General features: G+C 46.1%; 1 protein-coding gene across 5 annotated transcripts in view; it reads left to right on the top strand.

Moving 5' to 3' along the window:
• The window catches only part of LOC144768779 (C-terminal-binding protein 2), a 103,763-nt gene that overhangs the window by 44,594 nt on the left and 43,398 nt on the right, over nucleotides 1-15,771 (top strand). For all 5 annotated transcript variants that reach the window (XM_078652708.1, XM_078652704.1, XM_078652707.1 and 2 more), the window contains one exon: nucleotides 161-198. The gene's annotated coding sequence lies outside the window, so the exon portion shown is untranslated. The remainder of the gene's footprint in view (nucleotides 1-160; nucleotides 199-15,771) is intronic.

The raw sequence follows: 15,771 nt of genomic DNA, 5'->3' as shown, positions 1-15,771 counted from the left end.
ACGCGTCACAGCTTGCATGACTTAAGGTTTGTACTAACATACATGTTAATGAAAGTGTGATCATTATTCATTTTGATGGTATGTCATTGCTTATCATTGATAATTAAAATTATGTAATAAGTTCTGATTGTTGAATAATTGAACCTTTTTCTTTACTTAGATTTACATTCTCTCGTGGACAAGGTGCAAGCTACTAAGGTAAATAATGTGATATGGCAAACTGACAAATTCTGAGTACTGGTAAATAGTGTGGTTCTTGCCTACTTCTGTGGTAGCCATTTTAATGGGCTTGGAAGGATGAGAAAGATTGGATTTGGCACAATAAAATGGTTTTAACACAATGGTTCAAAGCCCCCAGTATTGTGCCAAGTTTGAATGCTTGAATTTGAGGTTGAAATCCAAGGATTTCCCGAAAGAGCAGCACCAGACCAATTGTCTCTGAAAAATCAGCGCAGGGATATTCCTTTAGCAATAATATTTGGAAGCTGAGCGCTTTAGGGTATTTGTAGGTTAACTAAGGAGAGGTCACGTGTTCACCTTATGACTTGTTTTTACAGTGCTTTCCCAAATTGAAGAATAAAGTATTTCTATGTACAGGGCTTTGATTGGAAGCAGAAGTTGTAACATTGCCTTCTGCCATGAGTCAGCTTTTGCTATTCATATCAGCATAGTCTCTACTAACCTTTTTATTTCCATGTGGTAGAAATACTGGTTAATTGAAAGTTGTTGCAGAGGTTAGGTTTTGGGTTGGAGCTCAGCGTGGAATTAGATTTGCTTCTACCTGTGATGGCATACTAAGTTTTATTTTTTATTTTAGTAAGATGGGGGCCAACTGCTAGTGAGTGACCTTTTTGTAACTTTTCATGTTGGGTTACAGATTTTGTGAGTTGGCTTTGTTCAGGGTTTTGATACTTAACATGTTTGGTACAGAGTTGTATTTTTTTCTTCTTCAAATGCCTACAAACTGAATAAAAAAATCATTACAAAAGTCTCACTACAGCTGCTTTCATAGTTAGAAGAATATTTTTTAAGTACTGATCTGCCCTTCTGCCATTTACTATACGTTTGACATGGAAGGGGAAAGACCACCAGTAAAACTGGTGTATTTGAAGTTGTGAAATTCCCATTCTCCTTTCTCATCCCATTGGTAGTTTAACTTGCATCCCTATTTAGACAGGAAGGATTTGGTGGGGGCAGGGACTTCGGAGTGTTGCTATAAACGTGCTTCTTGGCTCTCATCCCATTGATAGTTAACCAAAACACAGGTAAGTAGACTGGTATGAATGGTGAAGCTCAAAGGGTTTTTGTTTCTACCCACCATACCATTCTACATACTGAAAACCAACTTAAGTGAGCAGTTGACAGATTCATGGAGGAAAAAGCTTAAAGTAGGTCCAGACACTCCCCAACAAGCACCAGCCACTCAAGTTGCCATCCCTTAAATATAGTATTAAATTCATTCCAATTGGGTAGTTTTAAATAGTGAAAACAGAAATATGTTTCTGATACACTCCTAATCGCAGATTCCTCCATTTGGAATATTTCCCAGTCATCAGACTGGATCCTGAAAGTCTTGACCAGTACTTCTGCGCGATGGTAGGTGGCGTTGATCGGTTTGGTGGGATCACACACCCCTTCCCGGTGTGTGGACATAAGTTACTTTCTTTCCTATTACTGTGCAGATATGGAAAGCTACCTCTGTCAATTTTTGATAATCTTTTTAAAACATTGTGTTCACTATGTTGAGCTATTGCTCCCAGTGCACATGGGACATGTCCCCTACAAAACCTACAGGGTTTATACCTGGCGGGCAGTGTTCCAGGCTGATGTCTGTGTCTGATCCCCACTTGGTTTGTCTCTGGTGCCTGGGGTTGAGTCACGACTACAAGGTCTGCACCAAGTGCAAGTCAATACACACCAAGGCAATTTGACGGGCGGACGATGAAGATCCTGGTAGTGCAGCAGAAGACGACTCTTTTCTGTTTGCTCTCCCGGTCCCCATGCAGATCTCTGGACCATTCCCACAGACAATCGTTTTCGCCCTCTTAAGAGCTCTTCCTCAAAGTCTGATAAGCCGAACAAGAAAAATAAGTTGAAGCATTCTTCAGCTTCTCCATCCAAATGCTGTACTTCTTGGCCGCTCTCCCACATTCACAACTGCAGATCCGGTGTCTGGGCCCACTCTGCGTTACCCGGAGTTCCCCCAGCACGATGACTGCCCAATTAGAGTACTGTGATGCCATCTATGGGCCAACCATTCCCTCTAGTGCCTTGGCTGGGTTACTGCAGATGGCTTTGCCATCAACACCAGCTGGATCCGCCACTACGGGTGCCGCCTTCCACTCTGGCCCCCATCCTGTGCAACTCCATGATAAATCTATCATCCCCAACTTTGAACCGGCGCTGCATGTCCTTGCTGACACTGTCCATGCTCTAACAACCTAATGGACTTCCTGTCTCTTGATAGTCTCTACCTCCCAGAAGGGGAGATGAGGATGAAGGGTTTGGTCCAGCTGAAAATCGGTACGAGGAGCTGGGTGATGCTAGTGGTTTGGGCACTTTCCCAAACTGACATGCTTCCCCTTAGGGCCGATCTTGGATGAAGCTGCAACCTTCACCACAGTGATGCACAGGGCAGCTGCCAGCAGTCAAAGCCAAGACTAACATCTTGACAGAGGTGCTTCACCCAGGAGTGGGTTTGACTGCGCCCTTACTCCCCTTCGGGGAAGCCATCCCCAATGTTCTCCTGGGGGCCTGGGCTAAACCTTAGAAGGGGGCTACTTTGCACCCTGCGATTGCCCACACTGTTGTCCCTCCCCAGGAGACCCAGTTATCCTCTCCTAGCACCTCTCCCCTAAGAGCCTGGTTGTGCAGGCCTCCATCTTTATAATCAACCCAAATGCGTTCCTTTCCACCCCACCGAAGAGAGAATCCAAGAGACGGTACAGTGTATGCCTTTTAGATGCATTTTTTCCCACCAGCCTTGCCTTGTGGTTGGTTTACGCTGCATGCCTCTTGCGCCATTACCCCCATGCATTGTGGGACTCTGTTGCAAAGCTGCATCATATGCTTCCAGCAGAGGGCAGTGCCATCTTCGGCCAGGCCAGGCCTAGTGAGCTGTCTAGTCGCCACACCCCTCCGGCAGCTGCAGCCTCTAAGCTTCTTTAATACACCCTCCATCCAGTACAGCCATCCCATTGATGAGATGGCAGTATCAGACAATACCTGTCCCAATGGTCTGCAATTGCTTCCGTCATTCGGGTTATTATGGTTGTGCGGATGGGTTTCGCCCTGCCATTTCTGGATACCCTTCCGCCTTTACCAGCATCCCAAGAACAGCTGATTGAGGATTACCTTCCTTTCTCCATCAAAAAATGAAGGCTCTTTTGACCAAAGGAGCCATCAAGGGGATGCCGGCGCAAGACGTAGTTTGTGTTTGCTACTACTGCTACTTTCTGGTGCTGAAAAAGGACGGAGTTTGCCGGAGATCTGAACGCTCTGTTAAAGCTAAAATGGAGTGGTCTTCAAATAACAGACAAGTCACTCATGGGGAATTTCCAGTATCATTCTATTCTGCTCCGCTGAAGCAGGTAGTCTCTGAGCATTTGCCAGAGATTCTGCTTCAGCTTAAAAACTGCTTAGCTTGTATACATTTGTACTCACATAGGAAATAGTAAAAAACAATGATCTCAACAACAAATGCCAAGGAAAAAAAGTCCTTGAGAAATGCAGCTGTAGCAGGAAGATTTCAGACAGCTTTCCATTTATCATTAATAATAGTTGATTGGTTTCCTTCCTTTCTCACAACGTCTGGTTTACTTTAAACAAAACCTTATTCAATAACCTTGACAACACATTGGGGATTTTGTAGTGTTTATAACTAATCGTATGAGAACATGGTGCAGTTTCGACTTCCTTACTGGCTCTCAGACCCTGGTGACCTTTTACAAGAGTAAGTGAGATCAATGTTTTCCTTTAGTGATCTTTGAATAGGAAGGAAAACATTCTGCAGTTGAAGCCATTCCTTAGGCACGTAATTCTACTAATCTTTTCATAAACCCAGCTGCACTCAGCTAAACTATATAAAGATTTTTATCCCGGGAATATGTTAATGTAAAGGATACAGAAAAGAGCACAAAAAAACTATTGAGAAGGATGATCTCTTCCCCCCCCTGAACGCCTTTCTGCTGAAAGAAGTTCAAAATGCTCACCCTGGCTGCGGGCATTCTCGCCCTACAATTCACAGTGGGCAATGAGCATTTTCTTTTTACTATGCTTCCCTTCTACCTCACCAGTGACTCTTGGGTGTACACAAAAGTGATGGCGGTGGGTGCAGCTCATCTTTGAAATTCGGATGGTTACAGTTTTTCCCCTATGTCGATGACTGATTACTGAAGGTGGGCTCGCCTCAGGCAGTCATGGCTCACCTCCAGACTATGGTAAAAGTTTTGCAGTCGCTGGAGTTCACTATTGACACTCTGAAGTCACACCTAACTTTTCAGACCCCCTCTTTCATCTGAGCCATTCTGGATACAGTGCAGTTCTATGCCTAACCTTCTGAGTGGAAAGTCCTGGATGTGCTATGATACTGATGCTTCTCTCTCAGTTCTAGATTTCATTGCTACTGACTGGGGCTGCTGGGTCTGACGTGCTACTGCATCCTGCTGGTAAAACATGCCAGATGGCATATGCGGACTCTTCAGTGGGATCTGAAGTCCCAGTGGATGCATCACTAGGAGAACCACTCTATCTTGGTCTATATTTCAAAGAAGACTGCAAAAGCATTGCAATGGTGGCTGACAAACTAAGATTAGTTCAGCCTCAGGCCCCTCTCGCCTCCCCTCCCAGAGCTGACCATGCTGAACCTCTAGGAGAGGCATCACTTCTGAGTTGGGAGGTGAGAGAAAGTGGCTCTATATATACTGGACAATAATGAAGTACAGTGTGTATAGAGTCCACAAACCCCAAAGGTGTAACAAAGGTTAAAGTCAGGACTGACCTTACTCTCAAAAAGTGGTAGCTTGGTCGAGCAGTAAGGCCATACCAGAGGGCAGTGCAAATAATTTGTTGTACACACTCAGCAAAGAATTTCACACACTCAAAGACTGAACTCCAGGCCAATGGTTTTTATATCCAAAGATATAGTGGTTTTATTTTTAGAACCAACAGGCATAAAAATATACTTTGCTTGATATGAGAACTCTCACGTAATTACTTTGCAAGGAAGCAATAAAGTTGATGAGCACAATAGGTACAAGAGTTACTGAAGGTAACTCAAGTCTAGACACACTTTAGCATTGAGCTCAATGAATTGTTACCATAAAAATACAGGTGATTACAGTATAGATTACTTTAGCAGTTCCAGGACTAGATCCTAGATTCAGTCCTGGGGTCTAAGTTGAAACCAGATTAGCAAAAACGTTTGTTACTGTGGTGAATTTTCACGAATATAAAGCTGTTTTATAAGTTCACACTTCGAAACTTTTCAATGTAAATCTGACAATGTTATTCAATGGGAAGAAATTCAGGTTGCAGGTAAAATACGATCGCGTTACTTTTTTAACCCAGCACTTTTCTCCTAGGGCCAGCACTGGGGGCTTAACTCAAAACAGGTAGGTAATTGCGTTTCAATAATTCGTACGATTTTTAAAGAATATTTAAAGTTTTCAAAAGTGGGCACTTAGAAGACGTTTCATAGAAAAGCAGACAATGGGTTCCTACGGAGAAAATACAGATCACTAGTAAACCCGGTAAGGATTACTTTTGTGGTTCAGTACTGGGCTGCGAGGTACAGTACTGGCTTCTCCCCTGATCACAGGTGAGTACTTCGGAATTCGGACTTTGGCGGATTTTATAGAAATATTTTCAGTTTTAAAAACTTCACACTTATAAAATTTTCGAGTCAAAATTGGTCAAATGTTATCCAATAGCAGGTAAGTGAGTTACCGGTTTCCAGGTGAGTACTTGGCTGGTGAAGTTAAGGTTCTGGGCATAGACTCAGGGTCCCCCAGGGTCAGGTAAGTACAGTTAGTTCAATCCCAGCGGCACAGAGGCAGCCGGGTGCAGAGGTAGGTAGGCCAAATGATATCCAATGAGGGGAAGGGGGCCTTCGGTTGGTGGCTGCTGGCTAGCAGGCCATGCGGCTGTGGGAGCTGGGCTCCTGGTCACTTGCTCAGGGCAAGGGGGGAAGTAGGATAGGACAAAGGTGGCACAGCCAGCGGCACTCGGGAGGCTGGGTGCAGGGCGCTCTTGACCCATCGGGCGCTCAATGTTATCCAATGGGAAAGGTCAAAAAGGAACAAAGGCTGCAGGCACGGAGACTCTCCAGGGGCGACCAGCACTTCGAGAGGTAAGTTGGGATCTTGGAGCCCAGGTAGGTACCTCAAAGGGAGGCACAGGGGGCTGTAGGGCGCCGGGTGCAGGGGTGTCTTTGGGTGTCGGAAAAGCTTACCCTCGGCTGGTTGCGGTTGGGGTGGCCCCTGGTTCTGAGTCTGCAGGCGTCGGCTGGTTCGTCGAGGAGGGTCTTTGTGCACTGGACCTCGGGTCCCAGTCGCCGGGTGGATGTCCTCGTGGTCTTGGTTCGGTTGGGCCCGGCCCGGGCTCGGCGGGTGTAGAGTGGGCTGGTCCGGAGCTTCCTGGTTGGAACCAGGTGGGTTGTTGCAGCAGAGCCTCTGCTGATGGGAGTCCCAGTCTTTGGCAGGCAGGTCCTCCGGGTGTCTCAAGGTTGCTGTCCGCAGGAGTCACTGGGATTTAAGCAGGCAGGTTCCAGGATCGACAAGCCGGTAGGGCTGGGGCCAAGTCAGTTGTTGTCTTCCTGTTGTTAGCAGCTGCACGGCGGGTCTTCTTCTGGATCTTCTTTCTTCTTTTCGTCTCAGGATCTAAGGAGGGAAGGTTCAGGGAGCCCCTAAATACTACATTTAGGGGCGTTACAGGTAAAGCAAGGACAGGGACCAATGAGTCCCTGTCCTGGGGTGAGTACACCCCCTAGCCTGCTCCTCTCCTGTGGGAGGGGGACAGGAGCCTAGCTGGGATTGGACACGGCTCCCCACCTACAAGATGGCCGGAGCCCGGGGTCGTGCTTCGCATAGTCTCCCCCACCTGACGGGTGGGGTTGGCACAGGCTGGCACACCCCCCTTCCTGACCTAGTTTTTCCCGCCAGTCTTCCCGCCAGAGTGGGGGTTAGAACTGGTGGGGGCCAGTTGCTGGGTACAGCAAATGGTCTGGAGAAGCTCTCAGAAGCGGCAGGCCTTTGAAGCTTCCCCCTGCCCATCCTGGGGGAGGAGACCTAGCACCTCGCCCAGGATGTGCATTGTTGCAGGCACAGTAGAGCGGGGGGCTATCCACCCAGGGGTCCAGCAACAGGTCTGCTATGTGGCAGCCTCTGCAGCCACTCAGCCCAGACGTGGATTGTAGGTTAGGGTTTCAGTGGGCATCTCCAAGATGCCCTCTGGTGCATTTTACATTAAATCCCACACTGGCATCAGTGCGGGTTTAATGTGCTGAGAAGTTTGGTACCGAACTTGTCAGTTTTCAGTGTAGCCATTATGGTGCTGTGGAGTTTGTAATGACAACCTCTCAGCACCATATACTCTTAATGGCATCACTGCGCTTACAGTGCCCAAGAATGGCCTCTGTACTGTAGGTACAAAAGGGGGTGGTGATGGACGGAGCATCAGAACCAATCAAATACTCACACCCAGTCAAAAGATCTAGGTTTGATCCATCACTGTTCTTTAGCCCACTCTGCCACCCCAGTTCAGACATGGCTATATGCAAATCAGTCTGACCCTGTGCCTCAGGGGAACAGTCCAGCCCGAACTGCCAAGCCATGCCTTCCCTGGACCGGAAACAAGCTTCCGAGGACTGGTTTCTGGCATTCCAGCCTTCTTCAGCCCGGCTTGCTTGAATCCAGTGGCAAAGTGAGCAAGGGACTCGCGTCTGAGCATACCCTGCCACACTTATGGCGGCCAAAAGCGGTACAAATGGGGGTGGTGATGGACGGAGCATCAGAACCAATCAAATACTCACACCCAGTCAAAAGATCTGGGTTTGATCCATCACCGTTCTTTAGCCCACTCTGCCGCCCCAGTTCAGACATGGCTATATGCAAATCAGTCTGACCCTGTGCCTCATGGGAACAGTCCAGGCCAAACTGCCAAGCCATGCCTTCCCTCGACCGGAAACGAGCTTCAGGCGGGTTTAATGTTCTAAGAAGTTTGGGACCGAACTTGTCAGTCTTCAGTGTAGCCATTATGGTGCTGTGGAGTTTGTAATGACAACCTCCCAGCACCATATACTCTTAATGGCATCACTGCGCTTACAGTGCCCAAGAATGGCCTCTGTACTGTAGGGGCACATGGCTCATGCGCCTGTGCCCACACCTCTGGCATAGGGCACCCAGCTAGAGGGGTGACTGAAGTATGCCAGGGCAGTGGATTCTGTGGTGATGGCACACAGGGATGTGTGCCATGTCGACTCTTGGTTTAGTTCTATACTTAGGCACTCAGCCTGCAAAGGCAGTGTATGGGTGCCAGGGTACAGCGCCCCTGAGGGTGGCACAATAAGTGCTGCAGCCCTCAGGGGTCTTCTCTGGTCACCATGCCCTGGGCACCTAGGGTACCATTTACTAGGGGCTGACAGGTGGCCAGAGATGCCAATTGGGTTTTGTTTCAGTACAGTTTTAGGGAAGGAACACAGGCCCTGGGTACCTGGTTGGCAGGAGCTCAGGGCACACTCAGTCAAAGCACATTAGCAATTCAGAAAAAGTGGGGGCATTCCAATGCAAGAAAAATGGTACTTTCTCAAAGGAGGGCTATCTAGGAGGGGGATAGTTGGACTCGGGTCTCCAGTGGAATATCAGTTTCACATCAATGTTCTGGAACTGAGAGCGCTGCTCTTGGCGTTGAAAGCCTTACTTCGTCCATCAGAGGGAGACTGGTTCAGGTGTTTACATACAACACCACTGCCATTTGTTAATTCAACAAGCAAACCAGGGTGTGTGAGGTCATGGACGTTGTGCCAGGAGGCCCTGCACAACTTTACTGGAGCCCCAGGACATGTTCCTGGTTGTGCAGCACCTTTATACACCAAAGCAGACAACTCAGTCGTCTATGGCTTGCAGATCACGATTGACAGCTACATCCAGAGGTGGCAAAAAGTCTCTTCCAAGAATGGTGAGAACCTAGGCTCGATCTATTCACCACTGCAGAGAACATGCAATGTATGCACGTTGGGGTTTCCAAAGCGACTCTGACTGGGAGACTCATTCAGTTTAGAATGGAATTCGTGACTCCTATGTGCCTTTCTGCTGATCCAACTCCTGCCCCAAGATCATGACCAACTGGGCTTAACTCATACTAGTGACTCTGGATTGGGCATAGAAAGTATTGAATCATACTTCTGAGCACTGATCTTCCAATCAGGCTGCCTCTTTAGGCGCTGCCACAGCAGGTCATGGTTCTCAACCTGTCCCAAATTTTCAGTCTTCGTTTCGAGGTCTGTGATGTCCTCCTGGCAGCCAGGCGTTCTCGTTGAAAATGGTTAGGCTGTCTGGAAATTGGTTAAAACCGACTGTGCCCGACAATACCCTCCCGACGGAAAATCAGCTGACCTGGTTTAAACAGTGTGTCACTGATTTTTCACATTTATTGCACAGCGTGACCACTTGAGGCAAAGCAGTACAAACAGAACTGTACTGGAAACAGCAATTTGAAGCAAAACCTCACTCCCACCCTCTCTCTGCTCGTCCCATCTGCTCCAAAATCTTCAGAGCACCTCGAAGAGCAATATCTTAGATGGCTGCAATGGCTAATGCCGAGATGGGGTAAGGGTTCGATTGGGATCACAGTTGAAGCTGGGCACTTCAGAAAATAAGCATTTGCAATGCAATAGGTCTCGCATTTGTGAAAGTTTTCAGCTATTGGCATTGTAAATGGCAATGCCTTTCATTTTTGTGTTTGAAAACCTGCAAGCTGTGCGAAAACAAGCACTTTGTACTTATAGTCATTGTTAATGAGAAGGAAGGCTGGCAGTCTCTTTTACTGCCAGCGTTGCTTCTTGTAAGCAAGGGCTGTACGTACAAAGTGCGTGTGCACCGCTTTTAGGTTTTCAAAACAAATTAAGAAAAGGCATTGTCATTTACAATGCCAATAGCACAAACTTAAATGCGCAGCCTATTATTGCATTGCAAATGCTTAAGTGCTTTATTCTTAGTGATCTGCCCCAATTATAAGTGCACTTGTTCTTGGGGACTTGTACTTATTTTTCAACACTAAGCTTTGACCTAGAGCACGAGAGATGGAAAGCTGGAAAAGGACAAACCTCTATAAAGAACATAACCTGTTAGAAGTGTTCTAGAAACAAAACTTAGATCTTCAGCAGAAAGAGAATATGCAGGAAGAGTGCCAGCTGAACCCACGCAACACTTGGCCAGAGCCTTCTATGGTCTGAAGAATGGTGATCAATAGTTTTTGGGAGAAAAGTTAATCCAGGCTGTAACTGAACACCTCGAAATGTTTGTAGGTATGTCGAAAAGCTGCGGACCCCTGAAAGTGAAATAACCAGTACAAGCCTTTTTTGTCACAATTTGTTACCTCTATGAATTCAATGCACATTTGAATTACGTTAGGAACACCTCCTGCACATAGTAATCTGAGTTGGCAACGTGACCAAGCGTGTAACGTTCCAACTGTTGGCATCTTGTATCCGCCTGCCGGCAGGTCAATATCACATCATAGCAGAGCTGTGTCAGTCTTTCATCCTTCTGAGGATGATAAATGGAGTTCCGCAAAAACAAAGGTATAAAGTGCAAAAGATCTCAGATAAAAGATGCTTAAACATAGGTTCAAAAATAGGAAAAATATGGAGGACAGTAAATTAATAGGGCTATTGGTATGGTAGATAAAAAAAGAGGGTGAAAAGTCGCTGCATTTATCACCATCGATGTAGGCATGAATAGTTTGCCAGATAATAGAAAAACAGTGTAATGCCAGACAGTTGAATTAATTGGCAGAAATGTGCCAAATGATGAGGAAAAGTGACGTCACAGGTACAATGTTATGTTCTTGCATGACAAAAGAGCGCAGAGGCCAGCGTATTAAAATAAATGAGGAGCGCATGGGTTACTAAAATTGTTTCAGATGGTGTGCCTGCGATTGTGGATGGGCAGGGGGTAATAACTTCAGACACGTTACTTTCACATGTATGAAAAAACAGCTGAAGGTTAAAAGGATCGATTTAACCACTGGCCGACTTTCTTGTATACCACGCGCATACAATGAGAATGTGAATTACAGGTAAATGTCTCGTCCAGTTAAACAGCTGTGCATAATAAAATCCCCAAGGGCAGGAATTCGAGCACTCGTCCTCCAGCTAAATCTTTTATAGAGATTCAGTGTACTCGCTGTAGCGGGGCTAAAATTAGCAGGAGTACACGCCCGGGGGCTCTGCCTGAGGCGACAATGGGAAGGAGCTCTCCTCAGACAGGTATCTCTTCCCTCTACACTACCAAACCGGAACCGCCAGAGTGTTCCCAAATTAATTTTAGTGTAGAGCTTCAACCCGATCACTGGAATCTGCTTTAAGGAGATAAGGTGCACCTTCAGCCAAGAAAGAGACTACAACCCTGCGTGGGTAGCAAATGTTACCTAGAGCCAGTGTACATGTTGGGTGGTGCAGTCAGAGCAGTGAATGGAACTTCCGTTGGTGGCAGAAAATGCAACTTTCTTTAAACGAAGGAAAGCGTGCAGCTGAAAGAGTGATTGCAGCCTTCTGCTTGCACTCTACTCGAGCAGGGATAACAACCACCTGCTAGAACAGGCAAAATAACCTGTATCCAAAACCTGGAGTCTGGAGAGCGAGCTGGTCGGACAATGAATGAAACTTGGAGCCACAAAAAACGGGTGTGGAAATATATATACAACCTGGCTGCAGGCGAACTTGTAGAGGTTTCTTTGAATGCATTGAATCGTTCTGATGGCAGGAACGTTCAAATAGTTGTATTGGATGCAATGACAAGCTAAGCAGATAGCTTTAATGACACCGTATTGTGGCAATTAATTTTGTCCATCATATTGACCAGCATATCCTGCAGTCTCATGTGGTTTCTCAGGTAGGTGAAGTAGATAGGTGAACCACTACTGCAATGGTCACTGAGAGGGCCATTTAGAAATATAATGTATCCGTCTCACTTCAGTCTAGTGATCACTTTTGGATTTAAGAGAATCAGAGAAAAACTAATAAACATTTTGGATCAATCAGAAGCATACTACCCAGAGGCACTTGGTTTTGTAGATAGAATGCAAATCTTGGAATCTGGCTCCATATGCTTGCAAACAGGTTTGCTTGCAAACCACCACAGCGCCTCAACACCTGTCCAAGCAAGTTGTACTTGATAAAGTATTCGTGGTTTTCTAAAATGTGCCTGTGTTGAGCATCTGTTTCAATGTCTCAAAGATGCGCTGAAGTAATATTGAAGTTCCCGGCCAATGCTATATTCTCTGTGCGTTCTTGTCATGTGATATATTGTTATTGTATTGTCAGCATGAACTTGGACTTAGCTGTTGTTTAACAAGGGCAGACATTTCTACAGAAACCTGGTGCACTGCTCTGATCTCTCTATGTGAAGAAACATCAGTCTCTGGGACCATGTATCAAGAACACGCAAGTCTGAAAAATGTGGTCCCAGGCAAGGAGCAAAGCCTCCGTCACAATGGCTTACTTTGGAACTGATGTTTGCATAGAATGCCTTACAGAGATTCAAGAGCTTGGGAAAGGCTGCGAAGCTTCTGCCAATAAAGTGCACTTCTTCTGCGAAAGCCCCGAGTGCTACATCGTTCCACCTGCCTGTTCTACAGAGGGCTCATTCGTAGCCTTGAATAAGGAGCATGTCTAATGCCACTGACCCTGGGGCTGAGTATATCTACCTCGCTGTCAGACTTTAGCAGCAAGTTAAACAAGCGGCACTGAAAGTGATTGCATCGCGATCGCTATTGTAAACTAGCTTAATAAATTCATGAGCCGCTAGTTGTCGCTGCCCTCTGCAGTTGGTCTTTATTCTGAAAACGTTTGGGTCGTGAAAGTCAGTCTGCCAAAGTGAGCGAAACAGTTGTATTTTAATTTATTGAGTTTCAACCTGTTATCTTCTGAGACAAAACGGGCTCAGGACAACACAAAAAAAAAAGCTCGCGAGTGGTGCGCCCACCACTGCGAGCATATGTCTTCAATTATCGCACCCGTGTCTGCCCGTGATAATTGAAGACCTATGGGCTTTGGTGTGCATAACACAACAATAGGCCATAGGCGGAGCTACGTGACCACCTATGGCCTATTGCGTGTTCTGTTAAACAGCACGCACGCAAAGGCCATTCAAAATGGACCTAGGAAATGCACACGCACTAGCTGTGTGGAATTTCAAGCTCCATTTTTAAACCCCTACAAAAGGGCTCTTCGCTTCGGGAGCCCTAAAAATGGCCTGCATTCCCAGATCGTGCCTTTATGGATAGCTTATTTTTCTTAACAGGATTGATCCCCGTTAGAATGCCCTGACTAACATGAAACTGTGTACTAAACCTTGCTAGATAATATGTGTAGTTTTATATAGTGTGATCTAGGGCCCACCGGCACTAGAGTGATTTACATGTGTGCTGAATGCATACAAGACAAAGTTTTGTTTTATTGTAGGTCTTTAAAGATTAAGCGAGTTGCCCAGAATCACTGGATGCTGTGCAGGCGCTGGGATTCTGTCACTTCACAGCGAGGCCCCAGTAAAGGGACACTCCCTCCACCAAATCCTAAGACACTGGGGCCGAGGTGACAATACCTGGGCCCCCGGCGAGGCCCTGCATACTTTTTTTTCTCCCCCCAACCACTATGGCCTGCATGCGGCGGCCTGACTGGGAGGAGTGGGTTGGAAAACACTGCTGCTGGGCCGGTCCGACACATGGAGGGCTGAGGTGTGAATGGCTCAGTAGTTCACATCACAGATGGGCACACTGGAAATTAACAGAACACAGATTCAAAGAGCAAGATTGCAACAAAAAAAATTGTGGTCATGTAAAGCGCTCCAGTACCTTCGGGTATAAAAAATACCTGCACTATAAAAATTGCACAAAAACGCATCTTTTCTTTTTTTTTTGGGGGGGGGGGGCGAAGATAGCAAGGAAATAAAACCTGGAGAGCATTCTCAAATGTCAAAGTAGCATATCTAACTAGATATTTTGTGTAGTTGTATATAGTGGGATCTTGTCCCAAGGGCAGTAGAGTAATTTACATGTGTCCCGATTACATACGAGATGAGTTTAGTTTTATTGTAGGCCTTTAAAGATTAGGTGAGTTGCCCGGAATCACAAGATGCTGAGCAGGCGCTGGGATTCTGTTGCGTCAAAGGCAGGCCCAAGCAAAGGCACACTCCCTCCACCGAAGCCTAAGACACTGGGGCCGAGGTGACAATACCTGCCCCCCAGCGAGGCTCTGCATACATCTTCCTCCCCCATCCACTATGACCTGCATGCGGCGGCTTGAGGGGGGTTTGGAAAACACTGCTGCTGGTCCGGTCCGACACATGGGGGCCGAGGTGTGAATGGCTCGAGCCAGAGCAACACCTGGCCCCCAGCAACATGTGATCATTATCAGCTTGTAGGCATGAGATACGAGGGCTTTGTGTTATAAAATTGTTTCAATTTACGAGGTGATATAATGAATTGGGGATCATAAAAATTTGTGATGCACAATATTGTTACAGAAACAACTGATGACTAGCATGAAAATATAAAAATTATTACTTTTTCAACAAACATTGGAATCACGGTCACCTCGGGTGTGCTGCCTATCAGAAAAGATACTAACAACTTTTGTTTACTAAGTAAGCGAAGGGCAGAGTTTTGGAAAACTGTTTTTTTGGGACATGGAGAGAAAAGGAAGCACCTTAAAACAAATGAATTAGAACAGTAACAGACTCCGTGGGGGTGGGGGGCAGCCATGTGGTGGGATTAACGGTCGTTAATCCTCTGAACTAAATTGTGTACAGAAAATACTTTCCAGTAAAATTGTTTTTGTAGTAGACTTTTTGAGCTAAAATAAATTTTAAACGAAATGGGTCCTCCCTTGATGCCCCCAGAATAGCAGATTCTCGCTGTGGTTTCCTACCATAAATACCTACATTTATAGTGTTTCTCAATCACAGATCTGTGTTTTGGAAAGGTACAATAGGATCACACATCTGAGAGCATTAAAATGTGTCAATGAATGTGTTTTAATTGTAGAAAACAAGTTCTGCTCCAGGTGCGGCATCTAACTTTTATTTCTGAAACACATGTGCCTTGTCCTTACTCTGGTCCCATCTCACCTTTGATTAAAAGGAGGTAATAACTTGTAGCCCCATTCCTCCAGCGCCCCCTGCGTTGGGGCTCATGACAGCGCTTCCTGGGCCAGCCATGTCTTGCACCCACGCTGGCCAGATAACCTCCCTTTTGGTGTAAGCACCGATTTTAGAAATCATTTCTTGTACGTTGATAGGATGCGACTTTGCAAAAAACGGTTTTGTGAAGTGCCTAGTATTAATGTTACTATTAGTTCTTATATGGGGATGACATGGCACGTCTTTATTACTATATATCGAAACCACATGGTCCTGTTCATGGCACTGGCACACATATACTGATTATTAAAGCATAAACCAGAGAGGTACACGGTCTATGTACCATGCATCAGTGAACAACGTGAGCAATAATAAAAGCGAAGGATTGCATAAACGCCGGTAAAACACTGTTTGT

This window comes from Lissotriton helveticus, chromosome 7, assembly GCF_964261635.1.
Source record: "Lissotriton helveticus chromosome 7, aLisHel1.1, whole genome shotgun sequence".
NCBI classification, from domain to species: Eukaryota; Metazoa; Chordata; class Amphibia; order Caudata; family Salamandridae; genus Lissotriton; species Lissotriton helveticus.
The sequence above is the reverse complement of the archived record's forward strand: the minus strand, read 5'-3'. Positions and strand labels throughout refer to the sequence as shown.